This window comes from Macaca mulatta, chromosome 3, assembly GCF_049350105.2.
Source record: "Macaca mulatta isolate MMU2019108-1 chromosome 3, T2T-MMU8v2.0, whole genome shotgun sequence".
Taxonomy (NCBI): Eukaryota; Metazoa; Chordata; class Mammalia; order Primates; family Cercopithecidae; genus Macaca; species Macaca mulatta.
In genome coordinates, this window is record NC_133408.1 from 40,012,371 (window position 1) to 40,039,211 (window position 26,841).

At 40.7% G+C, this 26,841-nt stretch overlaps 1 pseudogene; it reads left to right on the forward strand.

Annotated features, from left to right (window-relative positions):
• Positions 1–278: 278 nt before the first annotated feature.
• Positions 279–7,686, forward strand: LOC144340065 (beta-defensin 109-like; annotated as a pseudogene).
• The last annotated feature ends 19,155 nt before the right edge of the window (positions 7,687–26,841 follow it).

A 26,841-nucleotide genomic window follows, 5' to 3' on the forward strand; every position in this document is an offset into this window, starting at 1 on the left:
CATGTTGAAAATAATAAAGAAAGCAGGTGACAATAAGACATCCTGAGTCTTTTGGAAATAATAGCATTCACCTGCTTTCTCATCCATTGAGATATCACCACATTTAGGTACTTGTGTGTCCCCGGAAGTTTCTTGTGGAAGATTTAGTTATTCTCTTTTCGTTAGGCTCTACCAACCAAGAACAAATCACTCAGACTCAGACAGCATCATAAAAAGGCTCAGACCTACCATGTCCAGAGACTCCAGGCTCAACCCACATTGATGCTGGCCCTTCAGCCATGAGACTCCATTTGCTTCTTCTTATTCTCCTTCTTTTTTCAATTCTTTTATCCCCAGGTAAGTTGGTAGCTGATTACTATAAGGTTCTGCAGATTAGAAGGCTATATCCCTGGCCAAACAAGATCCTAGAATCAGTTCTGTGGGTTCAAGAACCTAATATTTACAGATTCACTAAGATTATAATAGGGAAAAATAGAAAAGAGACTCATTTAGCAGTAGCTCCTGTTGATAAGATTCCATCCATGTTTTTTGATCTAGTGAGTGGATATAATAATGGATGCTGCTGAAATTCAATCCTGTCAGATCAAACTGCCTACATATCAATTTCCATGCCCCACCAAGGCATCTCAAGATACAAAGTAAGGATACAACAGAACGTGACCTCAATGAGATGCCTTTGTGGGACCTGGAAATTTATATGCAGGCAGTTAGATCTGACAGGATTGAATTTCAGCAGCATTTATTATTATATTTGCTCACTAGGTCAAAAGAGATGTTTGGAATTCTATCAATAGGAGCTACTGCTAAATGAGTGTTGACAAATCTGAAAGTTTTATTCAAAGAGACAAACAGAAAAATTATAATCCTAGAATAAGTGAAAATTATATGAGAGACTTTTCAAAATAAATTCTATTTTACGTGGCTATGAATAACAAATGATTTGCAAAGTGAAACTTAGGACTAGAAAGGAGAGTTAAAGGAACTTCAGACAAGTGAATTAATAATAAGTAAAGACACCAAGAAGTGCCGCTCGTGGTATATTACAGGTAACCACACAGAAATGGGTAACATCACTTTCAATACTAAACCGGCTAAAATTTAATGGTCTAAGCATGCATTTTGAGGGCTTTTGGAAAAAAACAGCATAATAAACCTAAAGAAGATAAAAGGAAAGTTATAAATACAAAATATAAATTAATGAAACAAATGAGAAAAAAACTAACATTTTAAAAAACGCTTTTCATAAAGTCTAATATACTTTATAATAACCTGGCAACACTGGACAAATGAGAACATGCTTAAAATAACTATTGCAGGAATGAAAGGTTAATGTCAAAACATGTTTCAGAGATTCAAATAATTTTTTAAAAAATATATTTGTGTATTATATTCCCTCTTTGCTGTGTACTGGGGGATTTTCCTGTGGCAGTTCACTACATCATGTGTCATCAATTGTGACTGTGTCATCAATTTTTATGCTAGTAAATTATTACCATCAGCATACAAATATGCTGTTAAGCATGTCCTTGCTTTTCTTCTGATGCCAGCTGTCAATCTATTTTTTGCTCTAGTTTTCAGCAAAACATCTTAAAAGAGTTGTCCATACTCTCTGTCTTCAATTCCTCTCCTCTCATTGTCTCTTAAATATATCACAGTTGGGCTCTCTCCCCTTTTTTCAATCATGTTATTGACACCACTTTTGTCAAAGTTACCAATAATCTCCATATTGCTAGGTCCAATGATCATTTTTTACTACAACTTTAATTGGCCTATTAGCAGCATTTGACACAAATAATCACTTCCTTCTTCATAGTATACTTTCTTCACTTGGCTTCCAGGACAGCACATTCACTTGATTCTCAGCCTATCTCACTGGAGCTACCACTTCGGCTTCCTTTGTTTCTTCCTCATCTTTTCCCGTCACACTTCCTATTGGAGAGCTCCAGAGCTCAGTTCCTGATCCTCTTCTCTTCTCCCTCACCACACACTCTGGAGGGGCTCAGCAAGTCTCATCCTCTTAAATTCTCCTTTTGGACCTCCTTTTGAACTGCAGGCTTATAATAAATTATCCAACTGCATAACTGGTATATCTACTTGGACACTGAATTTCAAAAGTCATAGATATCCAAAATTGAACTCATGATTTTCCCTCATAAACCACTACATACAGATTTTCTCTTCTTGCAGAATGCCATGGTCAGCACTGGAGCCTCTCTTAGCTCTCCTGTACACTTTCATCCTCAGCAAGCCTCTATCTCTGCACCTCAAGAATCTCTCAGGGCTCCCATCCCTTGCCCAGCCTTGGACAGTAGCTGCCTCACACTCAGTGAAAGACCAGAGAATCTGCTTCTCTCATCTACCTGCCCTGCCCTGTCTTCAGACATCAGGCCCCTCTGCTTATGCACCTGTGAGAAAAGAGAGTGAATGGGGCATTGTCTCAGCTCCCCCACCCACTCCCCAGTAACAGAGGATTTTACCCGATTCTCACAGTAAGACCTTTACCTTGCTCTCACCTCAAACTGCAGCAGTTCCTACATGCCTGTCCCTCAAAAGGGTCTCAGGTAGTTCTGCTCTCCATCCGATCTTACCTAGGAGCACACAAGATAGGTCATGAAAAAACCATTAGTGGGGTCGGGTGCTGTGGCTCACGCTTGTAATCCCAGCACTTTGGGAGGCCGAGGTGGGCAGATCACGAGGTCAGTGGCTAACACGGTGAAACTCCGTCTCTACTAAATACAAAAAACGAGCCGGGCACGGTGGCATGCGCCCGTAGTCCCAGCTACTTGGGAGGCTGAGTCAGGAGAATCGCTTGAACCCTGGAGGCGGAGGTTGCAGTGAGACAAGATCGCGCCATTGCAATCCAGCCTGGGCGACAGAGTGAGACTCCAAAGAAAGAAAGAGAGAGAGAGAGAGAGAGAGAGAGAGAGAGAGAGAGAGACAGAGAGACAGAGAAAGGAAGAGAGGGAGGGAGGGAAGGAGGGAGGGAGGAAGGAAGGAAGGAAGGAAGGAAGGAAGGAAGGAAGGAAGGAAGGAAGGAAGGAAGGAAGGAGAAGGAGAAAGAAAGAAAGAAAGAAAGAAAGAAAGAAAGAAAGAAAGAAAGAAAGAAAGAAAGAAAGAAGCATTAGTGAGGGAAAGTGAGTGAGAGTGAGTGTGTTTGGGCCCCTACTGATGATGCTAAACTATCACAAGCCCACACTCAGCCTTTCAACATTTGCTGGAGATTCACTTCTTTCCTTGTTATCTCCATCAAGGGCAGCTTCCTCCTGCTTCTGCTGCTGCAACTCAGCTAGGCACAAAGCATCTGTGGATCCGTTCTTTTTTCAGCAGGGCTTCATCACTCTGAATTTAAAATAATTAGCTTTTTTTGAGACCTCAGTTCTGTGTTTCAAAATGAAATCTATGATCTATAGATTATCCAGCTTATTCTCTTTGTCAGGGCAAGAGCATTTTTCTACAACTGTCTAAATTCTAAACAAAAGTAAAAGTTCACTTCTTTTCAGAATCCCCACATGTCAGAAAGTGTTACTATTATCATCAGTTTAGTGATATTTATGGAATTCCAAGTCGACTCTAATATCAGCTTTTGGGTTAAGTTCTTTCTTTCTGATATGTAGCCTTTGAAATTTTATTTGCTGCAGATCTTTTGGTAGTGAACAATTTTAATTTTTATCTGTCAATTTCATATTGTTATTTTTGATCTTGAAAGACAGCATTACTGAGTACCCAATTCTATATTAAGTTATTTTCTCTCGACATTTGTTGATACTAGTTTACTCATTTTTAGTGAATGAGTGAACAAGTGAATCTCCAGCAAATGTTGAAAGGCTGAGTGTGGGCTTGTGATAGTTTAGCATCATCAGTAGGGGCCCAAACACACTCACTCTCACTCGCCCTCCCTCACTAATGCTTTTTTCTTTCTTTCTTTCTTTCTTTCTTTCTTTCTTTCTTTCTTTCTTTCTTTCTTTCTTTCTTTCTTTCATAATCAGATAAATATTATTTCATTATAAATTATCCTTTTTTCAATGTTTGTATGGTCTGGTGTTTGGTTTTAATGTTTTATAATTTAACTAAAGTGAGTTGATTTTTATATCATCTGTTAGAAATATATTCTTTGAATCAATGGGTTTATACCATTTCTTAATTTCTTTCTGAGAATCTCTTGAAATGGTGAGTCCTTTTACACTTCTCTCCCCCCATATTTGAATTAAATAAATGTTAGACCTTCTGTTTCCATGCTACATTCTGGGTATATCATGTAAACATTTTTTTCTTCACTAGTTATCCTCTTACCTGTGTCTAATATATCATTAATAACCTGCATTATTTTTAAATTATTTTTTTGTTTCAGACCTGCCTTTTTTTTTTTTTTTTTTTGGAGATGGATTCTCGCTCTGTTGCCCAGGCTGGAGTGCAGTGGTGTGATCTTGGCTCACTGCAACCTCCACCTCCCGGGTTCAAGAGATTCTTCTATCTCAGCCTCCTGAGTAGCTGGGACTACAGGCACCCGCCACCATGCTCGGCTAATTTTTATATATATATTTTTTAGTAGAGACAAGGTTTCACCATCTTGGGCATTCTGGTCTTGAACTCCTGACCTCGTGATCCACCCATCTTGGCCTCCCACAGTGCTAGGATTACAGGCATGAGCCACCATGCCCAGCCAGACCTGCCCATTTTTTCTATCATCTATATTGTTTTACTATTGTTTTTACATCTTTGTAATAGTAGATTGTTTCTTTAAACAATTGATACACACCTGCTTAATTATTTCTCCACATTGATGATTTCAATATATTTAGTTTTAAAGGGTCTACATATGCTATTCATTTCATTAACTTTTATTCACGGTGTCTTGCTTACCTGATCATTTTTAATACTGAACTCATTGTTAATCCTTAACCTGACATCATTTTATGGTCTGAAATGAGAATGCTATTATCCAGACTTCCTCTGAGAAGCTGACTCAATGCTTTAACTCAATATAGAAGTTTCAGCATTAACAAACTGGAATTTCTGATGGCCCAAGAGTCAGTAGTACCATCATTAGCATTACTGATCATAGCAGATCTTCCCAGAAGATCTGGGAAACCCTCACCCCCCTCCATCAGCTATCCAGTACAAAGTGCCCACTGCTCAAGCTCCAGTTCACAGACTATTTTTGTGTTTGAAAGAGGAGATATTTTAAGAACTTGCCTAACCATTTTCAGGGATAGAAATGTTTCAAAGAGATCCTCTACTATATATTTGTTCTATAGCAGCAGTCACTTGAGAGCAGCTAACTTGCAGTCATGGCCAAAAGCCTAAATCTTTCTTTCATTCTAGTCACACCTATTTTGTATCTTTTGGGGATATCTCAGATTCAGATGCATTCATAGTATTCTATGATTTGGGACACTACTACAGATTCTTCAAAATGTTACAACATTCCAATGGTATTTTGGGAGGTATAGAAGGAGAGGAAAAACAATGGGCTCAAGTCTCCTCTGACTTCTCTTCTTACAATATGTTTCATTGTTCAAAACTTTTAGAACTATATTAATACAGCATTGACAGTGGACATTCTTCTTTTCCTTCTGACTTTAATAGGATTGAAGGAATGTTTTGCTATGAAATTGCTATATGGGTTGTATTCAGACAAATTTTGACTTTGTAAAGGCAATATTCTCCTCATTATTTTTAAATGCTTACCAGGATTCACAGTATTATTTTCAGTTCTCCCTGTTTAAAGGCATATTTAAATAACTTGATGACTTGGATATATTATATATGTTACTCTGCTACAGAAACAGAAAAACCACCACCAAATTATATTCTAAGATACTTGGTACACCAATTGCACCATCTTTTTTTTTATCTAAGACATTCAATTCTTCCACAGGTGGGAGCACATGAATTAGCATCATTTACTACTTGTAGCTTTCACTACAGACTTTCAGACTTATGGTCCCTAAAAGAAATAGAATACTTCTAGCTGGGTTTAAAAGCTACAAATAAACAGAGGAAATATACACTATTTTGAAAGTACCACTTGAGTGTTATGCATGTATTTCAATATTATGTTGCTAATTTTAATTGTTCGAAGTTAAAGAGCTTAAACCTCCCCCTCATGCATTCCTGAATCACCCATTACTCCCACACATACATTGTTTGATACAGCATAAACCTAAGTAAATAAAGATGTGGCAAAATGAAAAAAATAAAATAACGTTATACCATTCTCATCTGTGAATGGCATTAGTAGACAGATGTGAATAAAAGTAATGTGATTATCATTTTAAAAATCATCTTTAATAGGATCCATTTACTATTAAATGAACATTTGCTTAATGAATAATAAATCTTTGACACAATGAAAACTATTAATGCAGAGTGAGACCAAAATGAAGGTAATAACTGATTTTTTCCTAACCCTTGCTTTAGTTGGTCTTTCCACTAGACTGTCACTTTATTTTAAGGATATTATAATAGCACAAAGCCATCAGCTTTACCATTAGAGAGATCTTCATTAAATTATCTTTGTTGTAATAAAGGTCATCTGGAGGAAATACTGGTCTGGATACAATAATAAACGTTAAGCTTTCTAATATTTTCCACTTTTAGACACAAATTGAAAGGATCATTTATAATGTCAAAAATATACTTTTTTCTAACTAATCTATCCTATGACTAAGACACTATTAGCAATTAAAGTAGGTAGAGCAAATCTAAATGTGGAGAGAAAAAGTAATTTCCACTTACGTTTGGACAGATGAAAGCACGGATAAATTGAAAGCCTGAAATATTAGCTTGGGGGAATGAAATCACTTGGGGGAGCAAGAGCAGGATACACCAGCCTTTAACTCTATACTTCCCCCAAGAAAAAATATATAGATAGCTATGTGCAAACCAAAATAGCACTGGGAGGGTTCAAGGGACCACTTAAGAAGCCACGGCAACACAGTGAAGCCAAAAAAAAAAAAAAAAAAAAAAGAAAAAAGAAAAAAAAAGAGAGAGAGAGAGTGAAAGAAAAAAAAATAGCCATATAGAAAAAAACAACTGCTGAAATCAGCATACCTGAGACTGCAGAAATATCTTTTTTGGCTAGGAACGAAAAAAAGCAGAAAGGGACTATCAGTATCAGCCACAAGGTGGAACCACCATGGCCCTCAGTAACCCACTCTGGCAGAAGACACTGGCATTTTTGCCCTGCGGTAAGCAACAGCCATTTCTGAGAGAAAACGCAGAGGAAAAGATGAAGATGTACCATCCCCTCCCACAGCTCTTTTCCCCCACTAAAAATACCGTGACTGTTGTGCCAAACCAGGATTGGAACTACTACCTTTCTTAATCTGCATGTGTCTCTGACATATGAGCAGCAACCATTTCAAAAGCTCCCACGTAAAAATGCTCATACTAAATTTATTCTCTTACTTAAGAGTGTTTATGGATTTACATTCCATTTGTGGACTATGTAGATCTCACTGGATCTTCTTTCCTGCAGTGAGAGGTGGTTTGGGTGCTGCTGAAGGTCATTGTCTCAATTTGTCTGGTGTTTGCAGAAGAGATGTCTGCAAAGTAGTAGAAGATCAAATTGGTGCCTGCTGAAGAAGGATGAAGTGCTGTAGAGCATGGTGGATTTTAGTGCCAATTCCAACACCACTTATCATGTCAGATTATCAAGAACCCCTTAAACCTAAGTTGAAATGAAACTGATGTAAAATAAAAATACATCAAAAGTGAAGTTCTTTGCATCTAAGAATATTGAAATATACATATTAAGTACTTCCATCTTGATCACCATCTTGTATTTTCACTTATCAACATAAATGAATAAATACTAATTTCAAATATACCCAATACTATTTCTTTGTGAGTCATTAACAGATCTTAACAAAACCTTTAAAAATGAGAAAACTGTTATTTTTGTTTTCCAAGATGGTGGATTGAAGGCATTGTTAGCCTGCCTCTTGCACTTGGAAAGACAAAGTGGTGTGTAGAGATTCACACTGAACTTTCTTTCAAGAAGCAACACAGGAACTTAACAGGAAAATTGAAATAAGCCACAGACCATTTGAAAGAAGCAGCAGGATGCAGGTTACGCCATAAGCTAGGCAGAAAATTTTGGGTTTCGAGGGTGTGAGAGGGGGATAAACTGACTGTAAGATATACACTTCCATTGGGAAACCTATCAATCTAGGCCATAGGGGAAGGCCTTAATCCTACTCAGAGCTGGAGTTGATTTAGTGAAGGGTGATGAGTATGTGAGGAGTGGCATTGGGATTTGCTTTGAGTCTCCAGCACGTTCCCAGTTTCTGGCAGGATGGAGGGAAGCCATTTCCGATTCTACCTCAGAGAGGACCTCCCAGAAGTCTGCCAGCTAACTCAAATGGTGGTCACAGGTTGAGAGAACCTTCCAACTGAAATGTTTGATATAATCTTGTGAGGGGACAAACTCCCCAGGCCAGAACTGAGAGGTGAGTGGGAAGTGTGATGCAGCAGCAAGCACAGGAGCTGGATGCCCCTGCTCTGCAGGTGGATCAGGAGGGATGTGGCCTGAAAGCTGCAGTTGCTGTCTCAATAGGAGAGGCTTATGGTATGGGTCAGTTTTGAGCTCTGAGTTCAGACTTCTTGAAACTTAGCTAGCTACTCCCAGTGGAACACTGTGGGTGTGAGACCTGCCTTGCCAAGGGTGTGGGAGCTGGATGGGGCTTACTGCCAAGCTGCTACTCCCCATTCTTCATATGGACTCTCCTTGTACAGAGGCAGAGGCAGCTTCACTTCTCTCTGGAAAATTACCCCAGTGGCCCAAGAACTGCCTTCCAATTCCCACTGGAGCCACTGCTTGTCCCACATGTAGAGAGCCAGAGCATCACTTTACCTGACCTAGTTCCCACCTGGTTTTGCTCAACCACCTACCCTGGTAGATTAACACAAATAACAGAAGAAACTTTTAGAAGCCCTTTGGCTCTACCCGTTCCCTGAGACACCAGAGTACCTCCCATGTGTAACATAAGGCAAGTCCAAATCTCACCACTACCACCACAGCTGCCAGTCTTTTTCAAGCACCACCTCCTGGCTGAAGGCCAACTGACACAGTCCATTGGAGCATCTTGAATTCAGAACATTCAATGTCATGGCAGGCCGGGGAGCCTCCTCTGCCCTAATTTGGCTCTCTATCACACATTCACACACACACACACACGTCACACACACACATCAACCTACTGGCAAACCGAGGTAAACACACACACACACACACACACACACACCCCCCTGCTCGATTCAGGCCATTATCCCTGATGAACATTGATGCAAAAATTCTCAATAAAATACTGGCAAACCGAATCCAGCAGCACATCACAAAGCTTATCCACCATGATCAAGTGGGCTGTATCTTTGGGATGAAAGGCTGATTCAACATACACAAATCATTAAATGTTATTGATCACATAAACAGAACCAAAGGCAAACACCAGACAATTATTTTGATACATGCAAAAATGCCTCTGATAAAATTCAACATCCCTTCCTGTTAAAAACTCTCAATAAACTAGGTATTGACGGAACATACCTTAAAATAATCAGAGCTATTTCATACAGCCAATATCATAAAGAATAGGCAAAAGCTGGAAGCATTCCATTTGAAAACTGGTACAAGACAAGGAAGCCCTCTGTAACCACTTCTATTCAACATAGTATTGGAAGTTCTCGCCAGGGCAATCAGGCAATAGAAAGAAATAAAGGGTATTCAAATAGGAAGAGAGAAAGTCAACTTGCCTCTGTTTGCAGATTACATGACTTCATATTTAGAAAACCCCATCATCTCAACTGAAAAACTTCTTGAACTGATAAGCAACTTCACCAAGGTCTCAAGATACAAAATCATTGTGCAAAAATCACAAGCATTCCGTTACACCAACAATACTCAAGCAGAGAGCCAAATCAAGAATGAACTCCCATTCACAATTGCTACAAAGAGAGTAAAATACCTAGGAATACAACTAGGAGTACAAGGGATGTGAAGGACCTCTTCAAGGAGAACTGCAAACCACTGCTCAAGGTAATAAGAGAGGACACAGATTTAATTGGAAAACATTCCATCCTCATGAATAGGAAGAATCAATATTGTGAAAATGGCCATACTGCCCAAACATTATAGATTCAATGCTATACCCATCAAAATACCGTTGACATTTTTCACAGAATTAGAAAGAACTATTTTAAATGTCATATGGAATCAAAGAATACCCTATATAGCCAAGACAATGATAAACAAAAATAACAAAGCTGGAGGCATTATGCTAACTTCAAACTGTACTAGAAGGCTACGGTACCAAAACAGCAGGCTACTGCTGCCAAAACAGACATATAGACCAATGGAGTAGAACAAAGACCTCAGAAATAACACCACACATCTATGTCCACCTGATCTTTGACAAACTTGACAAAAACAAGCAAGGGAGAAGGGATCTCCTATTCAGTAAATGATGCTGGGAAAACTGGCTTGCCATATACAGAAAACCAAAACTTGACCCCTTCCTTACACCTTATACAATAATTAACTCAAGATGGATTAAAGACTTAAATGTAAAATCCAAAACCATAAAAACCCTAGAAGAAAACCTAGGCAATACCATTCAGGACACAGGCAAGGACAAAGACTTCATGACAAAAATGTCAAAAGCAATTGCAACAAAAGCCAAAATTGACAACTCGGATCTAATTGAACTAAAGACCTTCTGCACAGCAAAGAAACTATCATCAGCACGAGCAATCAACCTACAGGATGGGAGAAAATTATTGCAACCTACCCATCCGACAAAGGTCTAATAACAAAAATTGACAAGGAACTTAAACATATTTACAAGCAAAAAAACAAACAACCCCATCCAAAGTGAGCAAAGGATATGAACAGAAACTTATCAAAAGAAGACATTTATCTAACCAACAAATATATTTTTTAAAAGCTCAACAATACTGATCATCAGAGAAGTGAAAATCAAAACTACAATGAGATACCATCTCACACCCATCAGAATGGTGATTACTAAAAAGTTAAGAAACAATAGATGCTGGTGAAGCTGAGAAGAAAGAGGAACGCTTTTACACTGTTGGGGAAACTGTAAATTAGTTCAACCATTGTGGAAGACAGTATGGTGATTCCTCAAGGATCTAGAACCAGAAACACCATTTGACCCAGTAATCCCATTACTGGCTATATACCCAAAGGAATATAAATCATTCCACTATAAAGACACATGCACATGTAAGTTTTTGCAGCACTATATACAATAGCAAAGACATGAAACCAACCCAAATGCCCTTCAGTGCTAGACTGGATAAAGAAAATGTGGTACATTTACACCATAAAATACTATGCAGTCATAAAAAGGAATGAGATCATGTCTTTTGCAGACACATGGATGAAGCCATCATACTGAGCAAACTAACACAGTAACAAAAAAATCAAACACCGCATGTTTTCACTAATAAGTGAAAGTTGAACATTGAGAAAACAAGGACACAGTGAGGGGAGCAACACACAACACGGCCCGCTGGGGACTGGGGGTGAGGGAAGAGAACTTAGAGGATGAGTCAATAGGTGTAACAAACCACCATGGCAAAGGATACCTATATAACAAACCTGTACGTTCTGCACATGTATCCCATATTTTTTCAATTTAAAAACAGGAAATAATTATGTACATACATACATACATAAACACATACATTCTTCCCGGATCTTCATTCCTGGTAAGCCAAGGAACCTGGAGAAACACCAGAATTCTGTCCCTCTGAAAATGCAGGACAGGTCTACCTTCATCAGCATAAAATTTTGGACCAAATGTGGTAACTACAGGTCCACCCCACAATGAGTAACTGAAAATTGAGGCAGTATTTCAGATCCTAAAAAACTGATGAAGCAATTCGTGACACATTTGGGTTGTTTTTGCCTTTTCCTACTATGAAGAGTGCCAGTAGGAAGAAGAAAGAACGGTGTACAAATATCTGTTTGATTCTCTGCTTTCAGAATTCTTTGTTTGTTTGTGTGTTTGTTTGTTCTTTCTTGAGACAGGACATCACTCCAGTCAGCCAGGCTTTTCCAGTCTGTAATTTTTGTTGTTTCCTTTTGTCAAGTTTTAGAAGATTTTATTTTATTTCTATTGAATTTTAAGGCATTTTTAGATATGTATTAAAACATTATCTCACACGCTGTGTGTTACGTTTCATTTATTTTCATCGTCCCTTTTTTATTTTATTATTTTATTTTATTATAGTTTATATTCTAGGGAATATATGCACAAAGTGCAGGTTTGTTACATATGCATACATGTGCCATGTTGGTGTGCTGCACCCATTAACTCGTCATATACATTAGGTGTATCTCCTAATGCTATCCTTCCCTCCTCCCCCAACCCCACAACAGGCCCTGGTGTGTGATATTCCCGTTCCTGTGTCCAGGTGTTCTCATTGTTCAGTTCCCATCCATGAGTGAGAACATGTGGTGTTTGGTTTTCAGTTCTTGCAGTAGTTTGCTGAGAATGATGGTTTCCAGCTGCATCCATGTCCCTACAAAGGACATGAACTCATCCTCTTTTATGGTTGCATAGTATTCCATGGTGTATATGTGCCACATTGTCTTAATCCAGTCTATCATTGATGAACCTTTGGGTTGGTTCCAAGTCTTTACTGTTGTGAATAGTGATGCAATAAACATATGTGTGCATGTGTCTTTATAGCAGCATGATTTATAATCCTTTGGGGATATAGCCAGTAATGGGATGTCTGGGTCAAATAGTATTTCTAGTTCTAGATCCTTAAGGAATCACCATGCTGTTTTCCACAATGGTTGAACTAGTTTACAGTCCCACCAACAGTGTAAAAGTGTTCCTATTTCTCCACATCCTCTCCAGCACCTGTTGTTTCCTGACTTTTTAATGATCACCATTCTAACTGGTGTGAGACAGTATCTCATTGTGGTCTTGATTTGCATTTCTTTGATGGCTAGTGAGGATGAGCATTTTTTCATGTGTCTGTTGACTACATAAATGTCTTCTTTTGAGAAGTGGCTGTTCATATCCTTTGCCCACTTTTTGATGGGATTTTTTTTTTTTTTCTAGTAAATTTCTTTGAGTTCTTTGTAGGTTCTGGATATTAGCCCTTTGTCAGATGAGTAGATTGCAAAAATTTTCTCCCATTCTGTAGGTTGCCTGTTTATTCTGATGGTAGTTTCTTCTGCTGTGCAGAAGCTCTTTAGTTTAATTAGATCCCATTTGTCAATTTTGGCTTCTGTTGCCATTGCTTTTGTTGTTTTAGACATGAAGTCCTTGCCCACGCTTGTGCCCTGAATGGTATCACCTAGGTTTTCTTCTAGGGTTTTTATGGTTTTAGGTCTAACATTTAAGTCTCTAATCCATCTTGAATTAATTTTTGTATAACATGTAAGGAAAGGATACAGTTTCAGCTTTCTACTTATGGCTAGCCACTTTTCCCAGCAGCATTTATTAAATAGGGAATCCTTTCTCCATTTCTTGTTTTTGTCAGGTTTGTCAAAGATCAGATGGTTGTAGATGTGTGGTATTATTTCTGAGGGCTCTGTTCTGTTCCATTGGTCTATAGCTCTGTTTTGGTACTAGTACCATGCTGTTTTGGTTACTCTAGCCTTGTAGTATAGTTTGAAGTCAGGTAGCGTGATGACTCCAGCTTTGTTCTTTTGACTTAGGATTGTCTTGGCAATGCAGGCTCTTTTTTGGTTCCATATGAACTTTAAAGTAGTTTTTTCCAATTCTGTGAAGAAAGTCACTGGTAGCTTAATGGGGATGGCATTGAATCTATAAATTACCTTGCACAGTATGGCCATTTTCACTATATTGATTCTTCCTATCCATGAGCATGGAATGTATGGAATGTTCTCCCATTTGTTTCTGTCCTCTTTTATTTCATTGAGCAGTGGTTTGTAGTTCTCCTTGAAGAGGTCCTTCACATCCCTTGTAAGTTGGATTCCTAGATATTTTATTCTCTTTGAAGCAATTGTGAATGGGAGTTCACTTATGATTTGGTTCTCTGTTTGTCTGTCATTGGTGTATAAGAATGCTTGTGATTTTTGCAAATTGATTTTGTATCCTGAGACTTTGCTGAAGTTGCTTATCAGCTTAAGGAGATTTGGGGCTGAGATGATGAGGTTTTCTAAATATACAATCATGTCATCTGCAAACAGGGACAATTTGACTTCCTCTTTTCCTAATTGAATACCCTTTATTTCTTTCTCTTGCCTGGTTGCCCTGGCCAGAAGTTCAACACTATGTTGAATAGGAGTGGTGAAAGTGGGCATCCCTGTCTTATGCTAGCTTTCAAGGGGAATGCTTCCAGTTTTTGCCTATTCAATATGACATTGGCTGTGGGTTTGTCATAAATAGCTCTTATTATTTGGAGATATGTTCCATCAATTCCGAATTTATTAAGTTTTTAGCATGAAGAGCTGTTGAATTTTGTCAAAGGCCTTTTCTGCATCTATTGAGATAATCATGTGGTTTTTGTCTTTGGTTCTGTTTATATGCTGGATTACATTTATTGATTTGTGTATGTTGAACCAGTCTTGCATCCCAGGGATGAAGCCCACTTGATCATGGTGGATAAGCTTTTTGAAGTGCTGTGGATTTGGTTTACCAGTATTTTATTGAGGATTTTTGCATGGATGTTCATCAGGGATATTGGTCTAAAATTCTCTTTTTTGTTGTTGTGTCTCTGCCAGGCTTTGGTATCAGGATGATGTTGGCCTTGTAAAATGAGTTAAGGAGGATCCCCTCTTTTTCTGTTGATTGGAATAGTTTCAGAAGGAATGGTACCGGCTCCTCCTTGTACCTCTGGTAGAATTCGGCTATGAATCTTTCTGGTCCTGGACTTTTTTGGTTGGTAGGCTATTAATTATTTCCTCCATTTCAGAGCCTGTTATTGGTCTATTCAGGGATTCAACTTCTTCCTGGTTTAGTCTTTGGAGAATGTATGTGTCCAGCAATTTATCCATTTATTCTAGGTTTTCTAGCTTATTTATGTAGAGGTGTTTTTAGTATTCTCTGATGGTAGTTTGTATTTCTGTGGGGTCAGTGGTGATATCCCATTTATCATTTTTTTTATTGCATCTATTTGATTCTTCTCTTTTTTGTTCTTTATTAGTCTTGCTAGCTATCAATTTTGTTAATCTTTTCAAAAAACCAGCTTCTGGATTCATTGATTTTTTGGAGGGTTTTTTGTGTTTCTGTCTCCTTGAGTTCCGCTCTGATCTTAGTTATTTATTGCCTCCTGCTAGCTTTTGAATGTATTTGCTCTTGCTTCTCTAGTTCTTTTAGTTGTGATATTAGGATGTCAATTTTAGATCTTTCCTGCTTTCTCTTGTGGGCATTTATTGCTATAAATTTCCCTCTACACACTGCTTTAAATGTGTCCAGAGATTCTGGTATGACGTATCTTTGTTCTCATTGGTTTCAAAGAACATCTTTATTTCTGCCTTCATTTCGTTATGTACCCCGTAGTCATTCAGGAGCAGGTTGTTTAGTTTCCATTTAGTTGAGAAGTTTTGATTGAGTTTCTTAATCCTGAGTTCTTGTTTGATTGCACTGTGGTCTGAGAGACAGTTTGTTATAATTTCTGTTCTTTTATATTTCCTGAGGAGTGCTTTACTTCCAACTATGTGGTCAATTTTGGAATAAGTGTGATGTGGTGCTGAGAAGAATGTATATTTTGTTGGTTTGGGGTGGAGAGTTCTGTAGATGTCTATTAGGTCTGCTTGGTGCAGAGTTGGGTTCAATTCCTGTATATTCTTAACTTTCTGTCTCGTTGATCTGTCTAATGTTGACAGTGGGGTATTAAAGTCTCCCATTATCATTGTGTGGGAGTCTAAGTCTCTTTGTAAGTCTCTAAGGACTTGCTTTATGCATCTGGGTGCTCCTGAATTGGGTTCATATATATTTTGGATAGTTAGCTCTTCTTGTTGAATTGATCCCTTTACGATTATGTAATGGCCTTCTTTGTCTCTTTTGATCTTTGTTGGTTTAAACTCTGCTTTACCAGCGACTAGGATTGCAACCCCTGCCGTTTTTTGTTTTCCATTTCCTTGGTAGATCTTCCTCCATCCCTTTATTTTGAGCCTATGTGTGTCTCTGCATATGAGATGGGTCTCCTGAATACAGCAAACTGATGGGTCTTGTCACCACCAGGCCTGCCCTACAAGAGCTCCTGACTCTTTATCCAACTTGCCAGTCTGTGTCTTTTAATTGGAATATTTAGCCCATTTACATTTAGGTTAATATTGTTACATGTGAACTTGATCCTGTCATTATGATGTTAGCTGGTTATTTTGCTCATTAGTTGATGCGGTTTCTTCCTAGCATCGATGGTCTTTACATTTTGGCATGTTTTTGCAGTGGCCGGTACCAGTTGTTCATTTCCATGTTTAGTGCTTCCTTCAGGAGCTCTTGTAGGGCAGGCCTGGTGGTGACAAAATCTCTCAGCGTTTGCTTGTCTGTAAGGATTTTATTTCTCCCTCACTTATGAAACTTAATTTGGCTCGATATGAAATTCTGGGTTGAAAATTCTTTTCTTTAAGAATGTTGAATATTGCCCCACGCCTCCCTTCTGGCTTGTAGAGTTTCTGCCGAGAGATCCACTGTTAGTCTCATGGGCTTCCCTTTGTGGGTAACCCGACCTTTCTTTCTGGCTGCCCTTAACATTTTTTCCTTCATTTCAACTTTGGTGAATCTGACAATTATATGTCTTGGAGTTGCTCTTCTAGAGGAGTATCTTTGTGGCATTCTCTGTATTTCCTGAATTTGAATGTTGGCCTGCCTTGCTAGGTTGGGGGAGTTCTCCTGGATAATATCCTGCAGATGTTTTCCAACTTGGTTCCATTCTCCCCCTCACTTTCAGGTACACAAATCAGACGTAGATTGTGCCTTTTCCCATAGTCCCATATTTCTTGGAGGCTTTGTTCATTTCTTTTTACTCTTTTTTCTCTAAAGTTCTCTTCTCACTTCATTTTATTTATTTGATCTTCAATCACTGACGCACTTTCTTCCAGTTGACCGAGTCAGTTATTGAAGCTTGCGCATTTGTCATGTAGTTCTTGTGTCATGGTTTTCAGCTCTCTCAGGTCATTTAAGGACTTCTTTACATTGGTTATTCTAGTTAGCCATTCAGGAAATATTTTTTCAAGGTTTTTAGCTTCTTTGTTATGGGTTCGAACTTCCTCCTTTAGCTCAGAGAAGTTTGATCGTCTGAAGCCTTCTTCTCTCAACTCGTCAAAGTCATTCTCTGTTCAGCTTTGTTCCATTGCTGGAGAGGAGCTGCATTCCTTTGGAGGGGGAGTGGTGCTCAGATTTTTAGAATTTTCAGTTTTTCTGCACTTCTTTATCCCCATCTTTGTGATTTTATCTACCTTTTGTCTTTGATGATGTTGATGTACAGATGGGGTTTTGGTGTGGATGTCCTTTCTGTTTGTTTGTTAGCTTTCTTTCTAATAGTCATGACCCTCAGCTGCAGGTCTGTAGGAGTTTTCTCAAGGTCCACTCCAGACCCTGTTTGCCTGGGTGGCAGCAGTGGAGGCTACAGAAGAGTGAATATTGCTGAACAACGAATGTTTCTGCCTGATTATCCTCTGGAAGCTTCATCTCAGAGGGGTACCCGGTTTTGTGAGGTGTGAGGGGTCAATCTGACCCTAGTGGGGGTGTCCCCCATTTAGGCTACTCCAGGGTCAGGGACCCACTTGAGCAGGCAGTCTGTCTGTTCTCAGATCTCAAACTGCATGCTGGGAGAACCACTACTCTCTTCAAAGCTGTCATACAGGGACATTTAAATCTGCTGCCTATTGTTTGGCTATGCCCTCTCCCCAGAAGTGGAGTCTACAGAGGCAGGCAGGTCTCTTTGAGCTGTGGTGGGCTCCACCCAGTTCGAGCTTCCCCACCACTTTGTTTACCTACTCAAGCCTCAGCAATGGCGAGCGCCCCTCCCCCAGCCTTGCAGCCTCCTTGCAGTTAGGTCTTGGACTACTGTGCTAGCAATGAGGGAGGCTCTGTGGGCGTGGGACTCTCCAAGCCAGATGCAGGATATAATCTCCTGGTGTGACGTTTGCTGAGACCCTTGATAAAGGACAGTGTTAGGGTGGGAGTAACCGAATTTTCCAGGTGTTGTCTATCACGGTTTCCCTTGGCTAGGAAAGGGAATTCCCTTCCCCCTTGCACTTCCTGGGAGAGGTGATGGCTCGCCCTGCTTTGGTTGTTGCTCTGTGTGCTGCATTCACTGTCCTGCCCCCACTGACCAACAAGCCCCAGTGAGATGAATCCGGTACCTCAGTTGGAAATGCAGAAATCACCCGTCTCCTGTGTTGCTCAAGCTGGGAGCTGGAGGCTGGATCTGTTCCTATTCGACCATCTTGGAACTGCCTCTCATGGCTCCTTTAATGAACAAAAGGTTTTAGCTTAGATATCTTCTGTTTGTCAAATTTTTCTGATTTTGACTTTTCAAAATATGCTGTCATATACAAGAAACCCTTGGATATAAAATTCCATGAATATTTCTCTTTTCTTGCAGTCATAACTTCGGTGGATGTCATCAATTAATCTCTGGGTTATAGCATGTTTTCTTGAAAGTGTTCCACAGTCTATTTTGGGCATTGAGAATTTCATCAAACTTAAGTGAATATTTCTACAAATCGAAGGAATAGTCCCTTTTGATGCTTTATTATTTGCATATATTGCTTCCACAAGACCATTTCATGCAAAGACTTGTCTTGTCCCCACAGCCAGATCATTGCAACATGATATAGAATCAATTGGTCAAAAGTGGGAAGGTTATCTCTGGAATGTCTATTTGACTCCATTGATCTCTCCATTTTAATTAAGACAGAATATGCTGTGTTGATTACATAACATTGCTGCACATTCTCAAATCAGAAAGTGTAGTTCCAACTTCTTGTCCTTCAATCGTGGAAAGAATGATCTTATCTCCCAGATGCACATGCTTGGAAGTACTTCTCAACACACACACACACTCACATCCAGACACAAAGATACAAATACACACACAGACACAAACTGTTTAATATGTACACAATTGTTAACTGGCATTGTTTTACATGAAATAAGGCAAATGTGTAGCCACTTTCCTAATCCACTTCCACTCCTATCATATTTGCCCATAACACTGATTAGTAAATCTGATTCAACTGTTCTATAATCACAATTTAAGCTGCGTCCATTAAATTCCCTGAGGAATGCAAAAGGATACAACCTAAGACACAAAACTTAATTGACTGCTGATATTTCATTGCTAAACTGGGTAATTGGTGGGTAAATGTAGTGGAACCGGTGGGTGGGCATTAGTTATATAAGGGGTGAAGCAGCAAGATACTTCATTATTAAAAGGTGTTGGAAAGAAATTGAAACACAGGAGTGTGTGTATTCAGCTGAAATAAAATTAGAAAACCCAGAAATAAATCTCACTTGGGGTGTAAAAAAATGGCATTAGGGGAGATTCTGGGTCAATCGTCCAACAGTGCAAACTGGATCTTGGAAGCAGGATCCCTTTCCTGCAATGAGACTTGTTTATCGGTGGTGGTGTTCCAGTGGAAACGATTTTGGAGAATGGCCCCTTCCTTTTGTGTATCTGCTGATTAGATTTCATGGCTGATTAGATTTCATGGGAAATCTGGGGTTTTAAACTCTATTTAAATGTTAACATAATTCATTCAAATGGCAAAAAATCAACAGGTTCTTTGATGTGGAATCATCGCGGATCAATTTCTTCTTAGGTACAGTTATTAAAATTGACCTACCAGAGTTAAACAATTGTGGAGAATGGCCTCTTCCTTTAGTGTATTTGCTGCTTAGATTTAATTGTACATTTATCATTAGGTATAGTGATCAAAGTTGACCTACGCAAGAGTAGAGATGTCCAGGACAGAACTCAGGACTCTGTAGAATCACAGAATCTTGGGTGCAACACTGTTCAAGCACATAAATATGCTCATTCAGAGTGTTTCGGTGTGACACATGTGTGAACTGCAGCGTAATGAGCACGACACACAGATAGGTTATCAAGTGGACTCACCTCAAAATCAGTTATGGGCATTACAGAACACTAATGCCAAGTTCCCAGATCCAGAGGAAAGAAACTCCAGCATCCTGTGTAAAGCCACGGCATCTGGATTTCTCATGCTTCTGGGGATCATGCTCCTGAAAACGGTGACTCCTTCCTCCTTGTAGAGCATCTTTCTCAGCAGCGCTCATTTCTTCTTCAAGAACTCTGTCCAACAGAAAGGGGAAGCCTTCTGATAGAGCACACCTGACCCATGAAAAGAAAAGGGAAAGAAAGGAGGCCAAAGGTCACACTCTCCTCATTCCACCATCCTCCCTAAAATCATCCTGATTTCATGGGCCCTGAGACCGGGGATGCTTCTGTACACCTCGAGGCCTTGGCGCCTGGCCCAAATGCTATTCTCTTTCTCATTATCTGAAAAATTTTAAGAAAATCCCTAGAGCCAGGATCTTTATTCCTAGTAAGCCGAAAGTCCCAAAGAAACACCCAAATTCTGTCCCTCTTAGTTTGGGAAACAAGTCTACCTTCATCAGCATGACATTTTCCACCAAATGTGGTAACTGCAAGTCCACCACACAATGCTTAACTGGAATTGGAAGCAACATCTCAGACGATGAAAAATACATGCAAGAATCCCTAAGACAAATGGTTTATTTTTCCCTTTCTTACTAAAACAACTGCCAGTATTAACAATGGTATGCAAATCTCTTTTAGACGCCCTGCTTTTAAATCTCTATGTTTCTTCCTGAGACAGGGACTCATTCCCATCACCCAGGCATTTACAGTGTTTAATTCTGGTTATATGCTATTCTCAAATTTACAACTATTCATTTCATCTCTCTCAAATGTTGATCTATTATCACATACGTATTAAAATATTATCTCCCATGCTGCGTGATATGTTGTTTTTATATTCATCCTTTCTTAAATGAACCAAAGGTTTTAGTTGGATTAGATTGTGATTAGTCAAGTTTTCTGATTTCATGATTTCTTAAATTGCGGTCATACGACCTCAATCACTGGAAATAGAATGTCATGAGTATTTCTCTTTACTTGCAATCATAAATTCGGGGAATGACATCAATTGGTATGTCGGTGATTGCATGATTTCCTGAAAGTCTTTCACAGTCTAATTTGGGCACTAAGTATTTCGTCTAGGTTCAGTGCAGGTTTCCAACACTTGATGCTTTATGATTTGGGTATATAGCTTCCACAAGAGCATTTCCTGCAAAGACATGTCTCGGTCCCCACTGGTAAGTCATTTCACTCGAACACAGAATCAATAGGCTGAACATGGAAAGGTTACTGCTAGAATACTTATTAGACTGCATGGATCTATTCTTTGATATTAAGGAAACAAATACACCGTGTTATTAACTGTACTTCATTGATGATTCTCAAGTCAGAAAGTACAGGTCTGACTTCCTGTCCTTCAATGCCTGAAAGGATGATCGTATCTGCCAAAAGCACATAGTTAGAAGCACATCGCAGCTCAAACACACACACACCCAGAAATAGAAACAAACACAAAGAAACACTCACATGGGCATGATTCTGCATGTTTTAAGTAAACTAACGCATTTTAAGGAAACTACCACTTAAGTTTACTGTTTTAAGTAAACACCACTGTTTTAAGTAAACTAACGCCTTCCCCAGGAGTTTTAAGTGAACTCCCTGGGGAATATAAGGGGACACACCCTATGGTTCATTCTTTAACTGAGTGCTGATATTGGATTGGTGGACCGCGTACCTGATGGGTGGGTGGGGTGTTCGAGGTAGGCGGGGTTGAGTTATATAAGGGCTGATGCGGCCAGATGGCGTGTCATTTGAAGACTCTCTCGGAAGAGATAGCATCTTTCTGCAACGTGCGGTCCCAGCAGAGAAAGCTTGTGATCCTTGCTCCTGGCGACATGGAGGCCGATTCACTCCACTTGGGAGGTGAGTGGCAGTTCAACCACTTTTCAAAACTCACATCTTCTCGGCCAGATGCAGCTTTTGCTGAAATCCAGCGGACTTCTCTACCTGAGAAGTCACCACTGTCATCTGAGACCCATGTCGACCTCTGTGATGGTTTGGCTCCTGTGGCAAGACAGCCTGCCCCTGGGGAGAAGCTTCCTCTCAGTAGCAGGAGACCTGCTGCGATGGGGGCTGGGCTCCAGAATATGGGAAACACTTGCTATGTGAATGCTTCCCTGCAGTGCCTGACATACACACCACCCCTTGCCAACTACATGCTGTCCCGGGAGCACTCTCAACTTTGTCATCATCACAAGTGCTGCATGCTGTGTACGATGGAAGCTCACATCACACGGGCCCTCCACCGTCCTGGCCACGTCATCCAGCCCTCACAGGCATTGGTTGCTGGCTTCCATCGAGGCAAGCAGGAAGATGCCCATGAATTTCTGATGTTCATTGTGGATGCCATGAAAAGGGCATGCCTTCCCGGGCACAAGCAGGTAGATCATGACTCTGAGGACACCACCCTCATCCACCAGATATTTGGAGGCTGCTGGAGATCTCAAATCAAGTGTCTCCACTGCCAGGGCGTTTCGGACACCTTTGACCCTTACCTGGACATTGCCCTGGATATCCAGGCAGCTCAGAGTGTGAAGCAAGCTTTGGAACAGGTGGTGAAGCCCGAAGAACTCAATGGAGAGAATGCCTATCATTGTGGTCTTTGTCTCCAGAAGGCGCCTGCCTCCAAGACGTTCACTCTACACACTTCTGCCAAGGTCCTCATCCTTGTATTGAAGAGATTCTCCGATGTCACAGGCAACAAACTTGCCAAGAATGTGCAATACCCTGAGTGCCTTGACATGCAGCCATACATGTCTCAGCAGAACACAGGACCTCTTGTCTATGTCCTCTATGCTGTGCTGGTCCATGCTGGGTGGAGTTGTCACAACGGACATTACCTCTCTTATGTCAAAGCTCCAGGAGGCCAGTGGTATAAAATGGATGACGCCGAGGTCACTGCCTGTAGCATCGCTTCTGTCCTGAGTCAACAGGCCTATGTCCTCTTTTACATCCAGAAGAGTCAACTGGAAAGATGCAGTGAGAGTGTGTCAATAGGCAGGGAACCAGGAGCCCTTGGTGCTGAACACAAAGACAGGCGAGCAACGCAAGGAGAGCTCCAGAGAGAACCCTGCCTCCAGGTACCCGACTTGGAGGAGCACTTGGTGGAAAGAGCCACTCAGGAAAGCACCTTAGACCACTGGAAGTTCCTCCAAGAGCAAAACAAAACCAAGCCTGACTTCAACGTCAGAAAAGTCGAATGTACCCTGCCTCCCAACGTGCTTGTGATTCATCCATCAAAATACAAGAGTGGGATGAACAACCGTCATCCTGAACAGCAAAGCTCCCTGCTGAACCTCTCTTCAAGGAACCTGGCACCTCAGGAGTCCATGAACACTGGCACACTCACTTCTCTGCAAGGGAGGACCAGGAGATCCAAAGGGAGGAACAAACACAGCAAGAGGGCTCTGTTTGTGTGCCAGTGATCTCAGGAAAAGTCTCCATGCAAACGCAGGAGTGCATGCGCACACACACTGACACACACACACACATACACGTACACACACACACCCCCACGAGGGGGTTCGCGCGCGCACACACACACACCATCACCTACGCAGTCAATCCGACATAAAGTAATGAGGAGCCCAGGTGTCTGTCTACACAAGAGGGAAAACTGGATAGTGATGGCTGCGTTTCAGGATGAGCCCAGACATGGGAAACATCGAGTTTTGCAGTCGTGAGTCTTCTGAACCTGTGGAGGGATTGTCTGTGTGTTTGTGTTCACGGTAGATGTCATTCAGTGTGAATTTCTGAATATGACATATTGCGGTGTAGGGTTGCGCGTGAGGTTATTGCAGGGGACGGGGTTGACTATTTTCTCTTGGGGTGTGTTTCATTCGTCAGTTGTTGGTGAGCACCAGAAGTTGAAATTTTGCGAACGTGGGACTTCTGTGGATCCTTCTCGCTACCTTGAGCAGTGGAAACTGGAACGCATTTGAAGAGAGGAAGGGTGTTCTTCTTTTGAACCTGCCTCGCCGTTTTTACATTACTTGTTGAATGGACGTCAGGCGCCCTAGGACTTGTGCCCTTGGTGGAACCCACAGAATGCTGGAGACAGACAGACAGACACACTTGCCTATTGAATGGTGTCCATTTCCAATGAATTGAAGCAGAAAATCATCCCACTGGTATGTGAGTCATTTGGAAGTAAGTCGTATTGATAATAAAGGAAATCAAACACAGGAGCGTGTGTGTATTCAACTAAAATAAAATCAGCAAGCACTGAAATAAATCGCATTTGGTGTGCATCAAAATGGCGTCTGGGAGATTCCGGGTCAATCGTCCAGCTGCGAAAGGTGCATCTCTGAAGCACAGTCCCTGACCTGCAGTGAGACTTGTTCATCCGAGGTGGTGTTGCAGTGGAAATGATTGTGGGAAATGGCCCCTTCCTTTTGTGTATTCGCTGATTGGATTTCAGGCTCCGTTTCTCGTTCGGTACAGCGATCCAAGTTGACCAACCCGAGAGGAAAGGTGTCCAGGGCATAACTCAGGGCTCCATACAACCACAGAATCTTGGGTGCAACCCTGCTCAAGCACACAAATGCGCGTATTAACAGTGTCTCTGTGTGTGACGTGTGTGCAAAGTACAGTGTGATGAGCATGACTGGCAGACAGGTGATCCATTGGGCTCACCTGAAAATCAGTTATGAGCATGAAAGAACACCGACGCCCAGGTCCCCGCTTCAGACATAACACCCACCAGCGTCTTGTGTGAAGCCACGGCATCTGGACTGCTCATGCTTCTGGGGATCATTCTCCTGAAAATGGTGGCTCCTTTCTCCCTGTGGAGCAACTCTCTACGCAGCGCTTCTTTCCTCCCCCAGGACTCATTTCATCGGGCCCGGGAAGCCTTCTGATTCAACACACCTGACCCATGAAAAGGAAAGGGAAAGAAAGGAGGCCAAAGGTCACACTCTCCTCATTCCACCATCCTCCCTAAAATCATCCTGATTTCATGGGCCCTGAGACCGGGGATGCTTCTGTACACCTCGAGGCCTTGGCGCCTGGCCCAAATGCCATTCTCTTTCTCATTATCTGAAAAATTTTAAGAAAATCCCTAGAGCCAGGATCTTTATTCCTAGTAAGCCGAAAGTCCCAAACAAACTCCCAAATTCTGTCCCTCTTAGTTTGGGAAACAAGTCTACCTTCATCAGCATGACATTTTCCACCAAAGGTGGTAACTGCAAGTCCACCACACAATGCTTAACTGGAATTGGAAGCAACATCTCAGACGATGAAAAATACATGCAAGAATCCCTAAGACAAATGGTTTATTTTTCCCTTTCTTACTAAAACAACTGCCAGTATTAACAATGGTGTGCAAATCTCTTTTAGACGCCCTGCTTTTAAATCTCTATGTTTCTTCCTGAGACAGGGACTCATTCCCATCACCCAGGCATTTACAGTGTTTAATTCTGGTTATATGCTATTCTCAAATTTACAACTATTCATTTCATCTCTCTCAAATGTTGATCTATTATCACATACGTATTAAAATATTATCTCCCGTGCTGCGTGATATGTTGTTTTTATATTCATCCTTTCTTAAATGAACCAAAGGTTTTAGTTGGATTAGATTGTGATTAGTCAAGTTTTCTGATTTCATGATTTCTTAAATTGCGGTCATACGACCTCAATCACTGGAAATAGAATGTCATGAGTATTTCTCTTTACTTGCAATCATAAATTCGGGGAATGTCCTCAATTGGTATGTCGGTGATTGCATGATTTCCTGAAAGTCTTTCACAGTCTAATTTGGGCACTAAGTATTTCGTCTAGGTTCAGTGCATGTTTCCAACACTTGATGCTTTATGATTTGGGTATACAGCTTCCACAAGAGCATTTCCTGCAAAGACATGTCTCGGTCCCCACTGGTAAGTCATTTCACTCGAACACAGAATCAAAGGGCTGAACATGGAAAGGTTACTGCTAGAATACTTATTAGACTGCATGGATCTATTCTTTGATATTAAGGAAACAAATACACCGTGTTATTAACTGTACTTCATTGATGATTCTCAAGTCAGAAAGTACAGGTCTGACTTCCTGTCCTTCAATGCCTGAAAGGATGATCGTATCTGCCAAAAGCACATAGTTAGAAGCACATCGCAGCTCAAACACACACACACCCAGAAATAGAAACAAACACAAAGAAACACTCACATGGGCATGATTCTGCATGTTTTAAGTAAACTAACGCATTTTAAGGAAACTACCACTTAAGTTTACTGTTTTAAGTAAACACCACTGTTTTAAGTAAACTAACGCCTTCCCCAGGAGTTTTAAGTGAACTCCCTGGGGAATACAAGGGGACACACCCTATGGTTCATTCTTTAACTGAGTGCTGATATTGGATTGGTGGACCGCGTACCTGATGGGTGGGTGGGGTGTTCGAGGTAGGCGGGGTTGAGTTATATAAGGGCTGATGCGGCCAGATGGCGTGTCATTTGAAGACTCTCTCGGAAGAGATAGCATCTTTCTGCAACGTGCGGTCCCAGCAGAGAAAGCTTGTGATCCTTGCTCCTGGCGACATGGAGGCCGATTCACTCCACTTGGGAGGTGAGTGGCAGTTCAACCACTTTTCAAAACTCACATCTTCTCGGCCAGATGCAGCTTTTGCTGAAATCCAGCGGACTTCTCTACCTGAGAAGTCACCACTGTCATCTGAGACCCATGTCGACCTCTGTGATGGTTTGG